Source organism: Ornithodoros turicata, chromosome 1 (genome assembly GCF_037126465.1).
Source record: "Ornithodoros turicata isolate Travis chromosome 1, ASM3712646v1, whole genome shotgun sequence".
Lineage (NCBI taxonomy): Eukaryota > Metazoa > Arthropoda > Arachnida > Ixodida > Argasidae > Ornithodoros > Ornithodoros turicata.
The window spans coordinates 65,838,879-65,852,581 of NC_088201.1; the positions used below are offsets into that span (position 1 = coordinate 65,838,879).

Consider the following 13,703-nt stretch of genomic DNA (forward strand, 5'->3'; position numbering starts at 1 on the left):
TTATCGCTTCTGATTCGAGGAGAGAGGGAGGCGTACGCGTTTTTGTGTCCATTTGGATATATGATAATTGACACAAAAAGGCGTACGCCTCCCTCTCTCCTCGAATCAGGAGCGATAACCCTATGATTCGTGGCAATGGTTGGCGCAGAGCGTGCTATGCGGTGAAGTTCAGTTTTTAGAGTGTAGGTTGTGAAAATAAATGGCGTGAAAAAGAGTGAGCCGCCTGCGTTTCCGACGTAGTGATAGAGGTTCTAGTAATAATGAAGCCTTCATACATGCAACACTCGCTGTTCTGTTGAAGTTAGATAAGATAGGGTAGGCTGAAAAGTAATGCCTCCACCTTCATAATTTGGGTACGGATGGGAATATTTTAATAAATCAAACGCAGGAATAAAGTTTAGAATCTCCTCTTCGATTACGTATATTCACTTTTCCACGTAATCACGAGACAATTGTATACATTTCCGCCAACGGTGAACAAGCTTTTCGAAGCCGTCACGGTGGTGGTGGTGGTGGTGATGGTGAAAGGGCTTGCCGTTGTCGGCCTCACGCATGTGGGCAACGTCACGACTGACGCCCTGGGGAAATGTGCGTCCTGGGCCGACTTCTAGGGGAACTGTGCCGACATAAGCCGTCACGGTAGAAGTTGACACTCTGTCTGCGCAACCAGCCTCTCACAGTTCTCTCAACTTCGTCGTCAGATTCATATCGGTGTCCCCGTAGGTCTTCTTTCATCTTTGGAAACAGATGGAAGTCAGACGGCGCCAAATCTGGACTGTATAGAGGAAAGGTTCAACCGTTCAACTCAGTGGTTGCCGTCACTGGACGTCCACTTCTTTGTTTGTCACGCAAGTCAGATGTTCCCGCCTCACCAACTGCAAACTTGCTGGCCCAACGACGCACAGTGCTCACATCAACACAATCACCATAAACGGCTTGCATTCTCTCATGAATTTTCTTGGGGGTGACACCTTCTGCTGTAAAGAATTCAGTGACAGCACGTTGCTTCAATCGAATTGAGAGACCATCTGCGCAGGGTTCCATTCTTTACGCTGTCACAACACAACTGTTCACTACTAAGGCTTCCTGCTTACTGGATCTGAAGAGCAGAGTCTACAGAATACTCCTATACCTGCTGCACAGGCGGCACATCAGCCTTATCACATTGATGGATGTAACAGCTCGTTGGATGCAATAGCACGGTATGGACGTAACGACGCGTTGGACGCAACAGCATGATGGATGCAATGACACGATGGATGTAACGACACGATGCACGTAACGGCCAAAAAATCTGGGTCGCCATGGGGGCGATGGGAGGTGTTGCGGTTTCGGGTCCGAGCGGTCTGGTGCCGGAGGTAGTCAGGCAGGGGTCCGTTACGAGAAACACAACGAGGTTTATTTACATGTTCGAAGACTCGAAGTGAACAGACAGAGGAGCCCTGAAGGTCTCCGCTTTTATATACAATCTAGCATCAACACGTGACACCGTTTACAATAGAGCACACTGGTTGCACATGGTGGTGTGTCCTTGCCGCACGGCGTTTGTCTTCACCTTCAATGTCCGTCTCCCAGACAGCGCAATCGGCTTAGCTCTACGGAAGGCAATGGTGATATGGACAGACAGTCTGGCTCGGAAGGTCGCTCGTCGTCTGGATGGCCAGCGGGAAGAATGGACACATTATCCCCTGCACGCTTATGCCTTATTTGGCTGTCTGGATGGCTGGCGGGAAGAAAGGGATGTCCTTCGTGAACACCTGCCGAAAATCCGTGTATACGCCTGGGAATGTTGCCACGACGAGACGCAACAGAGGTAAGAAGGTCGACGGGAGGAGAAGCCTGGATTAGGAATAGCAGGAGTGAACCGGTGACCCGCCTGTCGTCAAGACGACTACAACCCGCAGGCGATTGCTGTGTGTGTGTTTCTTTTCTTTCTTTCTTTTTCGTTTTCTTTTTATGAAAGGAATAGCAAGTCCCGCCTATGCCTGACTAACCTTTCCCCGCTTCTTTTTCAATAAACATATCCCCCCCCCCCGGTTGCTGGTCAGTGGCGATGTACATTCATCCACAATGCATAGTGCATGTATATCTATCAATAATGCGTTTCGGTACCTGGCCAATGGTATTAGTTCCGCCCATCGTTTCTTTTCTCCCAGTCTCGGTGGCATGGGACGCGCGGACGTCTGCATCGAAATTCGATGCGAAAACTTTATCAAAATGTGGCTTTCATTTCTACCCCATCCTTTCCCGAACGAACTTGAAACGTGAAGCAGTACAAACTAACCGCAGACAGTCTCAAAAAAGAAAAAGAAAAGAAACACCCACACACAATAAAACTTTTACAAGCATAAGACGGCCCGTCACGACGGGAGCTCTGCTCAAGCGCTAACTTGACCTGCCAGCCTCACGTCCACAACATGTGGCTGCAACATGTGGCAGCCATTGAATATGAAATACATAACTAAATGAATTAAGCATGAACGTGTCTTTAATGATCTTACCTGTGTGCTGCTCTCGCTATATAGTTGCGCAACGGTAGCATTAGCAAAGGTATAGCAGTGACTTAACAGCCAAAGGTCACAGTTTCTTGAGCAACGCGGCATACTATATTTTAGTAGGTACATCAGTTACAAACAGGTACTCTTCATTCGCGGACTATAACATTATGTACATGGCAAAATCCCAACGTCTATCACGCGTTTCAGGTACGTTGCGACGTCTTCATATTGAACGGGGGCACACAAAAAATAGCGGCGAAATAGTTCCATATCTTCGGCATATCTGCGTTCCTCTCGCGGATTCGTGGCGTTTGTGGCTTGGGCAGCGCCGCAGGGTCGCACAGCAGAAGCCGCAGCTGGTACTTTGCGGCGTGCTGCACCTTCTGGAAAAATGCAAGGAGTCCGCGAGACTTGGGTGCTGGTTGGGGAGTTGGTCATGGAGTTCATTGTGCCTACCCTCGACCACATTCGTGGTGCGTGCTCCGGAGTTGCCAAAGTGGTCCGACTCGTCACGGACGGGAACGTATGTCAGCCAAAATTGCGGAAGTAGGATATGAAGGGCTGCAGCAGAGCGCTCAGAAGAGGTGATACTTGCTGAGGTGGATTGGAAATGAAATCCTCGCTGAACGGGAGACGGAAATGTTCGGGGAGGAAGGGCAGGTGCCTTATCACCCTGAACCACTCTCGTACTTCTTCATTGTCCTGCAGACGGTTCTCAAGCAATGCTCGTCTCGCTTTTCATTTATCGCCTTCTCATAATGAAAGGCGCAGCCATTTATTTTTATCGGCTGATTCACACGTACAGCGCTGAACACTGTCACTGCTGCATTTATAGCTGCAACTTCGAAGTGAAACATTCAGTGACCTGAGCTTTGTAGTGTTCCCAAGTGGCTGAAACGGTGTAGGAGTGTGTCACGAATTACATCAAAGGTTTATTCATGGGCGGCTGTGTCACGTCGCCTGGTGAGCGCAAAAACCACAGGGTGACACTCTCCTCGTATCGACACATGAAGGGCGTACAACGGGATTCATGAATTCTGGTGAGTTATGCTTAAAGTTTCCGTCCCAAAACACTTACTCGGCCGACGAAAGCGCTTCCAAGTCGCTATCTCCGCACAAAACAATCATTTCCCTGCTCGGGGTGGAGTCTCTGAATCGGAGGAATTCTTCTCCGTCGAATCGTCCAGGCAGCCACAATAACCCGTTTCTGGGTCAACCCGTGGTTTTTCCCGGATCCAGGTGACCAGGTGTGTGCACCTTCCCAACACTATCTGGTATTCACACAACGTGACTCACACACAGGACGCTATCTCATGGGTGAAGGGGATCATTGGCAATACAGCGCAGAACAGCGACATTCGCATGGGGACCAATGCACCTATAGGCTCCCCTCCTAAGTTTGAAAACAACTAAGGAATTAACGACCTCTACACTTGCTGGCCACTGACGTAGGTGCGACAAAGAAGTACCGAACAGCGATGTTGGAATGAACCGCGTTTGAGATGGTTGATGGAAGGCGCTGCGTAACAAGCACAGAACACCGACGAGAACATTGACCGAGTGTTCTGTGTCCGTGGATGTAATGGCTCGTTGGACGTACTGGCACGATGGATGTGATGACTCGTTGGATGTACTGGCTCGTTGGATGTAATGACCCGTGGATGTAGTGGCCAAAAATGAATGTAACGTCTCGTTGGATGTAATGGCACAATGGATGTAGCAGCATGTTGGACGTAACGGCTCGTTTTTGGATGTAACGGCGCGTTGGATGTAATGGCACGTTGGATGTGCACGGGGCCATTACATCCAACGAGCTGTTACATCCATCGTGTCGTTACGTCCATCGATGGATGTAACGACACGATGGATGTAACAGCTCGTTGGATGTAATGGCCCCGTACCGCTGCACAGTGGTGTTGCCATCTGTTGGGGAGTTATGAAGGTGGAGGCATTACTTTTCAGCCTACCCTCGTAAAACGAGCCGCGCGGTTTTGAATGCTCCCAAGTTGAAGGATTAAAGGGACTATGAAACGATTTTTTTCTTCGTTCCGTTCGAAAGAAGACATTTTTCTGAGCCTAGAACCGAAATTTTACTTTCGTCGCGCGAGCGGATTTCTCGGGAGCGAATTTAAACGGAGCGGCGAAGGGAGGACAGCTGGCGCCGCGCCGTGACGAGCTGCCGAGCGGAGACACAACGGGTAACTTGACGCGACCACGGCCGGCTCAGCAACACGTCATCGTGACGTGTTGCCGAGCCGAGGAATCCCGCCAGGAGCATGCGCCGTAGGATCCCGCGTATGCGTTCATCGGGAGTGGAAATCTCCATGACAGCAGCTTTCGTGCGATCGGCAGATTTCGGCAGTGGCGGCAGCCACAGCGCGAGCTCGCGGCATTACTTGCCATTGTGCAGCACCGGTGACGTAACGGGGAACCGAAGAGCGGTCCGTACAGTTACACCATCGACAGGGAAATATGCGCGGGAGAGGAGGAACGCGGAAGAGACATTTCCAGCGCGCGCTCCTCGCAGAGTGGAGCGATTTCGTCCGGAAAAATTTGTGGCATATTAGTTTCTCTGCGGGAAGAACAGTTTCCATCGAAAAAAAGTATGGGGGTTCGGGAAATTTCATAGTCCCTTTAATGTGGAATGAGTTGGGTCCCAGACAGATGATGCATATTCAAGTTTGGGACGAACTAGATTCTTATATAGTGCTAACTTCAGATCTACAGGAGCCATGGAAAAATTTCTTCTAATATATCCGAGGGTGCGGTTGGCGTTGTTAGTGACATATTCAATGTGGGATTTCCAAGAAAGGTCAGTCGTTCGTAGCACTCCTAAATATTTGTATGTGGTTACAGACTGGAGCTGGATATGGTTAATGCTGTAGCAATGGCTGAGATCTTGCAGCCGCCTAGACACCTGCATATGTTTGCATTTATGGAGGTTAAGCTCCATGCCCCATTGAGTACACCAGGCAAATAATTGTGCTAGATCAGACTGCATAGGTTATTTTTGTCAGAATTGTTAGTGATTTCGCGGTAGATGACGGAGTCATCCGCGAATAGACGGACAGATGAGGAGACGCAGCTAGGCAGGTCACTGATGTATATTAAAAAAAGAAGTGGTCCAAGAACAGAGCCTTGAGGGGCCCCGGATGTTACTGGGAGGCTCCGGGAGTCCGAATCGTTAACAGTTACGTACTGTGTTCGATCATTAAAAGGGTACTACCCAAGATAAAACTTCGTGATCGGTATTAAGGCTACGCAGTTTATTAAGTAGAAGGGAGTGAGGTACTTTATCAAAGGCTTTTGAGAAATCTAAGGAGATACAATCTGCCTGGGATCCCCGATCGAGAATATTGAGAAGGTCGTGTGTTAAAGATATAAGCGGAGTTGAACAGGAGAATCATTTACGAAAACCATGTTGATATGGAGAGAAGAAACCATGAGAATCCAGATGTTCCGCAAGAGATTTAAAGCTAATGTGCTCAAAGTTTTTGCAAGGTATGCTGGTTAGGGATATTGGTCGGTAGTTAGTTGCCAAGTGTTTATCGCCTGTTTCGTGGACTGGAACCACCCTACCTGTCTTCCAGTCATTTGGTAACTCGCCACACGTTAGTGTTTGTGCAAAGAGCTTAAATAACATAATGAAGCAATACAGTTCGGAATTCTTGGGAAACTTGGAGTTAATATTATCGGTGCCGCACGAAGACAATATCTTAAGATATTCGATAATCTTAACAATACCAGGAACACTGATTAATACAGGCTGCATACATACGAAATTGCTGTTTGGAAAATCATGAGGAAAGTTCGCGACACTACTGGTAAACATTTTCGCGTATACTTCGTTAAAAAATTAGCGCAGTCACTTGAGGGAACTGGTTCACCGCTGGGCTGCTGGAGTTCAATGGTATAGTCACGTGAGGTCCTAAATGCGCTCCAGAATTTTCTCGGATTAGAGTTAAGCATGTGTGGCTGGGTGTTGCGAAAGAAAAATAATTTTGCGTTGCTAAAAGTGGTTTTGTATTCCTTTTCTGCTACGTGATAGGCAGCCCAGCGAGAGCAAGTGTTGACAATCGGTCTCCACGATATAAACGTTTCTTTTTGTTACGCAATCGACTAAGAGTATGCTCTTAAAGGTCAGCTATGCCGATATCCCAAATAGTCGAAACGGTTGTGATATTCTGAAAGCCCACATCCAGCTCTCCCCAAAATACACCTTCATTCTCTCAGTTCGGTACAGTACCATGTCAAAAAAATAGGTAATTCATTCCGAAACACACATGGGCGCAGCCATTTTTATGACGTAAATGCGCCCGAACGGGCATTGTGACGTGTACGCGCCTTCGTACTTGTCAGTGGATTTCAGCTACGGCTTCTCGCGGCTTCACGTATCTGTGCTTGAAGATGGCGGACAGCCGGGTTCCACCGTTCCGCGATAAGTAAACAGTGCAGCAGCTGCGAACTCATTCGCGAACCAACCTCTGTGCGATGTTGTGACTGGAATTCGTCGTTTGTGTTTTGTGAGCACGTACAATTTGTATCAAGTCGCGTCTGCGTTAGCCCCTTTACAGCACTTGCCCATTGTAGAGGCTGACGTTTCGACAGCCGTGTCAGCAAGAAAGTGCCGACAGCGTTTTATTACTGCAGGAAAATTTTGCTATGTATTTGAGAAACCGCATACTGCTATGGGACAAGTTTTACGTACGATTTATCAATGTGCAACAGCGTCGACGATGGTATGTAACGACGAAAGACGTAAAACGAAATACAAATCACATTTTAAACTTTTTGTGAGATTCTGTGTATTTTCCAGAAGCTTTCTTTGAATCACGCACTCCCATGTCACGCTGCGTTGTGTGGTACGCTACAAGCTACTCCATTTTATGTCTAACATCTGGATATTGTTTGTAATGAACACCGTCGCACAAAAACATGCACACGGAACCTCCAGTAGCCATGTGGTTGCACACTATGCAGACGCAAAAGAAGTACCAGAGCACATATTGCCACTTAGAAATGTGGTGTCTGAAGAGTTAGGGCATAGCATAGATCCTAGAAATCAGGTGCACCGTATCCTTCTGTAGAGTGCTCTTTCAATTCACAACTCAGCCCATGGGGTGTAAAAGTATTAAAGGCAGTTATGTGACTTGTCGTCGTGGGTGACATCACTGGCCAGCCTCGGGATTAATTCCGTGCTCAGGAATTATTGTACAAAGCACTTTGTATGTAGGACGTGATAAGCAATATGTAAGTTGCAACCTTGTCTGCAGCATTCTCGATTGCCTCTTACCTTTACAGTTCGAGACACGTTATCAAACCATTTGCAAAGGGCACTCTTACAGGGGCCGTGTAACTTGAGTTTTTAGTATAAAATTTATAAAAATATAAGTATACAATATGTAATATGAAATTTATATAAAATCAAAAATAACATTTATAGAAAGAATTTATAAAAAATAAATAAAAAGGCTTCATGGAAGCAATCCGTTAGCATACCCATTGCACATGAAGCACAATTATATATGCTTGGACATCATCTAATTAATCTTCTGAACCATATCTGTGGCTGCATACAAAATGTTTTATGCGCATCCTCTACCTTCCTATTCCTACATGTGCACACGAATAACAGTGCATATATGTGAAGTGGCAAAAAGCAACGCTAGACTCTACCATCATTGTGCCCCTTTAACTTTTCCACATTTATGTCTGGTGAACAGGGAATATCTCACTAGAAAAGAAGACATTTGTGCATTGTTTGGCAAGCAAATAAATATATTTATTTACATTTTCCATAAATCAACAATGTTGTGACCTGGTGCAAATATTAATGTCAACAAGTAAAGTACTTACAAATTATTCCAATGTGCTCAAATGCAGATATGACAATTCTGTTTTTGTACCTCAGCACAGTACAGTTTCAAAATTAACAAACTGCACAGCATCAGCAATCTTAAAGTATCTGAAGAGGGGAATCACATAAAGCTCCAATAATAGACTGTGCAAACAAAGCTAAAAAAAAACAAAGTACTTAAGAAAAATCTGATTAATCGGTTGCCGTTGTGATATGTACTACTATGCACAATTCATGAATGGAACATGTTACCTCATTGCATTGCCTCCATGTGAGCACTAGAACAGGCAGCTTTTTAGGTCGCTCTTTCCGTGTTTTTCTATTGTCTTTTTTTGTTTTCTGTTTTTGCATTAGCAAGCATGGTCATAGTGAATCACAAGCAACCAAGGACAGGATGAGACATCTACAATGCGACTGCTAGCTCTAAACTGATATATTTATTAGCAGACTCTGGAATATACACACATACGCTGCTAAGAAAATGACAATTTAACCAATAGAATAACAGACAAGAAAAAGGTTATATATCTTCCCCTCTCCTCATTCTATTTCACAGGCAGCCCTAGTATCATTCTGAGTGTGTCCGTGCGTTCCCTTTGAGATAACGTATCTCTGACAGAAGCAAATCCAACAGTGGACTGCTTACGGATGCAACTATCTTTGATTTCTCTAACCACTTGTTATTTAACCGCTGCCTTGAGCTGTGTGTTCTGGAAATTTAGGCAGCATCCAGAGTCCCTGCAATGTGTTGCCATGTTTCTCGAGGGCCTGTGTTTCACTATGGCTCTCAGATACAAACTACCCCATTTCAACACAGTAGAAAACACAGATTTGTAAATAGCATCTGTTGATTGCACTGTACATACCCCCCACATAAAGGATCATAGTGGATACTACATCTTGTGCGATAATGTCAGGAACACAAAAAATATAGATTTTAAACCACTCTTACGTCGTAGTAGTAGTATTTGTGTGAAGCTGCGCAATTCCTGTCCTGCAAATAATTTAAACCATATGTTTCATCTGCCAGCGTGATGATCCCCTGAAAAGCAATTCACACTTGGCGGGAACTACCGGTTCTGAAACCTATCCCTGACATGTGTAGCCATCAGGGAGGAAACCCAAGGGCTGCGGTGGAAAAGACAAACACACACGGGCTATGTTCTCTCTGTGTATCAGCTGCTCTGGCTAGGTTTCTATTCACGCCTGTATCAGTAATGCATGAAGACCACTGCTAAGTTGTGTGGAGAAACACCACTTTATGTTTGCCATGTCTAAATGAAACGTACCTGACCTGATCCAAATTAACCGTTCTGAGTCTGGAACACACAAAGAAAAAAACGCAACACACGCCACAACATTAACAGATAGCAAATGAGCTGTAGCGAGCTCCACCTTGGGACAAAGTCAACAAGTAATTCACCAAAAGTCAATGAGCGCCTGAAATGTAACATCGCCAGTGGCGTAGCCCGACCTCAAAGGTAGGGGGGGGGGGGGGCTCGATACGAAAACTCCCCCCCCCCCGCTGATCCTGTGTCGACAACACACACATACTTGTGCACACTTCAAACTGAGGATTAAAAAAGGGAACGAAAATAGTTGATTTAGACGTTCACAGTACGATTACATGTATAGGCTGTCATGACCAATGAAGTGGTGTCACGAGATTGGAAGTATTTTGAAAAGCTCATACTTTGAAAACCATTCAAGAATGCTTCTTAGATAGACGCCATGAACTGCAAGAACTTTCGCGATAGTCACACTGGTCCCCCCCCCCCCCATATATTATGTTCTCGGATTTGCACGATTTGTGTGGGTCGGTCCGTGGCAGGTAGGGGGGGCTCGAGACCCCCTAGCCCCCTCGTGGCTACACCACTGAACATCTCTGACTGCTAGCAGGATGGCCCACGTTCAATTCCTGGTGCTAGCACTGACTGGCTTTTGGAAGTTTCGATGTGCTTGAGAACCATTCGTCAACCATTGTATCCTCATGAGGTGATGAGGGTTTGTCATCCCAAAGAGACTCCCTTTCTGGCATGTGTCCTTATGGATGCTCATCACTGCAGAAAAAAAGAAAGAAAGAAAGGAAAAGCATTTAATGACAAGAAATGGATAGTCGCATTTACTGCATAATGATTATGCACAACAGAAAGAATACTTTTGCACAGAAGGCTGTACTTCTTGATGTCTAACATCAAGTTACAAAATTCCAGAATATATGACATGTTGTAAGGTAGAGAATAAGTAGAGTTATTGAGTTGTCGAGTTGAGTTGAGGGGGCAGTCGTACCCCCTTTTTATTTTATTATATATGATTATATAATTATCTTTATGTCTGTACCACCCCTCGCTCTCTACATTACAACATGTTTTATGTATTCTGGGATTTTGTAACTTCATGTCAGACATTGACAAGAGCAGCCTTGTGCACGAAAGTCTCGTCTCATTAAAATTTAGATGCTCTCAACAGTCTTCTTTCTGTTGTGAATCTCTATCGCAGCATACCTGCACATTGCTGTTCTACGTACTGTGACTTTGCAGTAAGAGTATGGACTTTGGGTAAAAAGACTACACAGCACTGCTCAGGTATTTTTGCCTATCGAACAGTATGTATGTATTCAGTATGCACACAGTATTTGTGCACCGGACCCACTAAAAATGTAGTGAATGTGGCATTGCCCACGGTAATGCACCAAGTTGAACATAATTATTGTAGAATCCAGGTATTTTAGCTTACATGTCAAGCCAGTACCACACCAGTATCCAGTGTGAAGTTGTGACAAATAAATAGCTTCCATTTTTCTTAGCTCTCAGAAAACAGACAGTGAATTAATAAGAGTAGACAATGTTAACATGAATTCTGGGCTATTCTTCAGTTGAAGATTCACAGATAGTAAAGGCACCTTCCTCAATGGACGTTCATGACACTGAAAATTCTAAAATGTTATCAGAGGCGACATCAGCTTCGGTGTGTCAAAGGATTGTATGTCCAACAGTAATCCAACTAACAGTAACAAAAATGTGCAAAAGACAAATTAACTGAACTAATGTAACGTACCTTCTATATCAGACAGTAAAGCTTGTAACACCCCATCCACAGGAACCAGTGTCCAGACACAAAAGTGCTTGAACTGGGAGATAGCAGCTAATCGGAATGGCGATCTTTGTTTTCCACCCTGGAAGCACAGGTTGTAACTTTGAGGGCAGATTTAAAAGTGGTGTCAAAATGTCTGCATGCGAGTGCACATGAAAAGTTGAACATAGATGAATACTCAAATTATAACATCACATTGTCATACCTGTTGGTGGAGGTGGACTGCAACTAACGTGTCAGCAATTTCTTCATGACCAGATGCAAGCCAGATCATGCTTCATTTCCGCCTTCAGCGTGCACCTGTGATAATTCAGAAGTTAGATTATCAATAGTACTATTGTGTTGTTAATCGTGGTTATATCAGAGTAAGCGCAGTAGGACAGCTGCACAATCGATTCATTACGCTTGCTATTTTTTATATCTGAACCTCGACTTACCATTTTTTGCTCTCGTTTTTTGCCTTGATCCTCCGTGGCACGTTCAAAATGTTATGCGTCGGGCACCTCAGATTTTCATCAGACGATTTCGTGCCGAGATTCCAAATTGCCTCTGGAGTCGCGCGTAACCTATGATAACATTCGTGGACGAAATCCTTGCAGTGGAAATTAGCAGGCACCACTGTCAGCCAAGAGCTTCGCACTGCTTGGTCTTTTGGCAGCTTATAATAGGTAACACTTGAATGCACCGATGAATTGTTCTAACAGCGTAGCACTCTCGCATCTTCGACAACTTCGCCGTGGCATATTTACGATTCATATCGCTCCAGCCCATAAAAGGCAAGGTCAGAACAAGGAAGTGCACTTTCCCAACGACGCTGTGCCAAAAAAAAAACATTCACATGCTTTGTTTCCGGCTTAGCAACAACATAACAGCTGTTCGCTTATGTACGATCCACAGAGGAGGAAACGAAAGAAGCCAAGCAGCCAAGCCAAGAGTCCATGCCAAGCCAAAGACAGATAAACCGAGAGCAGCTTGGCAGTGACGTCGGTGCGCCCGTGCGCAGGGTTTGCCGACGGTCTGACGACCGGGCGTGGGAACTAAAAAAACTGTTTTCTAAAAAACTACGAACAGTTGGAGCAAGATATTTCGCACACATATTCAGTGTTCGGTAATGAACACACAGCGCGAGTATCGCTCAGTTCTGCGGCACTTCCAAATCGGCATATCTGACCTTTAAAAATGAAATTCACCACGTAGCACGCCCCTAGCCAACCATCAACCCGAATGACAACGTTCTCACCCCTGATTTGTTGAAAACGGGAGGCGGAGCCTATTCTGTGCTGTGCATAATGGACACAAATAGGCTCCGCCTCCCGTTTTCAACAAATCTACACTGTTAAAACAGAACTTCACCACATAGCACGCTCCTAGCCAACCATCATACCGAATGATATCATTCCGTGTCATGATTTGTTCAAAACAGGGGGGAGGCGCCTATCTGGGACAAGATAATCTGTCCCAGATAGGCGCCTCCTCCCATTTTCAACAATTCAGTGCACAGAATGATATCATTCGGAATGATGGTTGGCTAGGAGCGTGCTATGTGGTGAAGTTGTGTTTTAACAGTGTAGGGCGAGAATGTTGTCATTCGGGATGATGGTTGTCTAGGAGTGTGCTATGTGGTGAAGTTCATTTTTAAGAGTATACGGTTAAACCATGGTGTACGCGGTGAACTCTTGACTTTGCGAAGTGGTATGTAAGTGCTGATAACATGGCGTACCTCACTTGTGAACAGGGTCCAGTTTTCAAGCATCGAGCTTTGCTCGAAGCCTTCTAGAAACGTATCGACGAACCTTTGCAGATATTGATTGATTGATTGATTGCATCGTAGTTAGCGTGTGCATAGTCGCCTATATAGTAATGACGCTTAAGCAATGCCTTTTGTTTGACACTAGAGTTAATTGTGAAATGATGATGATCACTCAGACCTTCTAAACAAGCGAGAGATGATACAGAGTCAGGCTTTGTTGTCAATACCAGATCCAAAATGGATGAAGAGGTCGACGTGATCCTAGTTGATTCGTTAACAAGCTGAACGAAGTTAAATTCCATGCATAAGCCCTATCGCTATCACCACCACCACCACCACCATGCATAAGCTAAGGGGATCGTGACATTCCGAGGAAAACGGTACAATCGCGGCGGCGATGTGGACCACAATACAGGGTGCGTCATTAAAAAGTGACCAGAATTTTTATAAAAAGCTGTGAGAGCAGCATAGATGTTGTTTTTGCAATTGAGTTCAACGGCCAGGC

The 13,703-nt window shown here is 45.3% G+C and overlaps 1 long non-coding RNA gene across 1 annotated transcript; it reads right to left on the reverse strand.

The window, feature by feature from the left end:
* Positions 1–9,875: 9,875 nt before the first annotated feature.
* On the reverse strand, positions 9,876–12,364 carry LOC135399897 (uncharacterized). Its single transcript, XR_010424446.1, has 4 exons — positions 11,886–12,364; positions 11,654–11,748; positions 11,413–11,530; positions 9,876–10,415 (listed from the first exon to the last, which is right to left on the reverse strand). It is a non-coding gene; the product is annotated as an uncharacterized LOC135399897 (long non-coding RNA).
* Between the last annotated feature and the right edge of the window lie 1,339 nt (positions 12,365–13,703).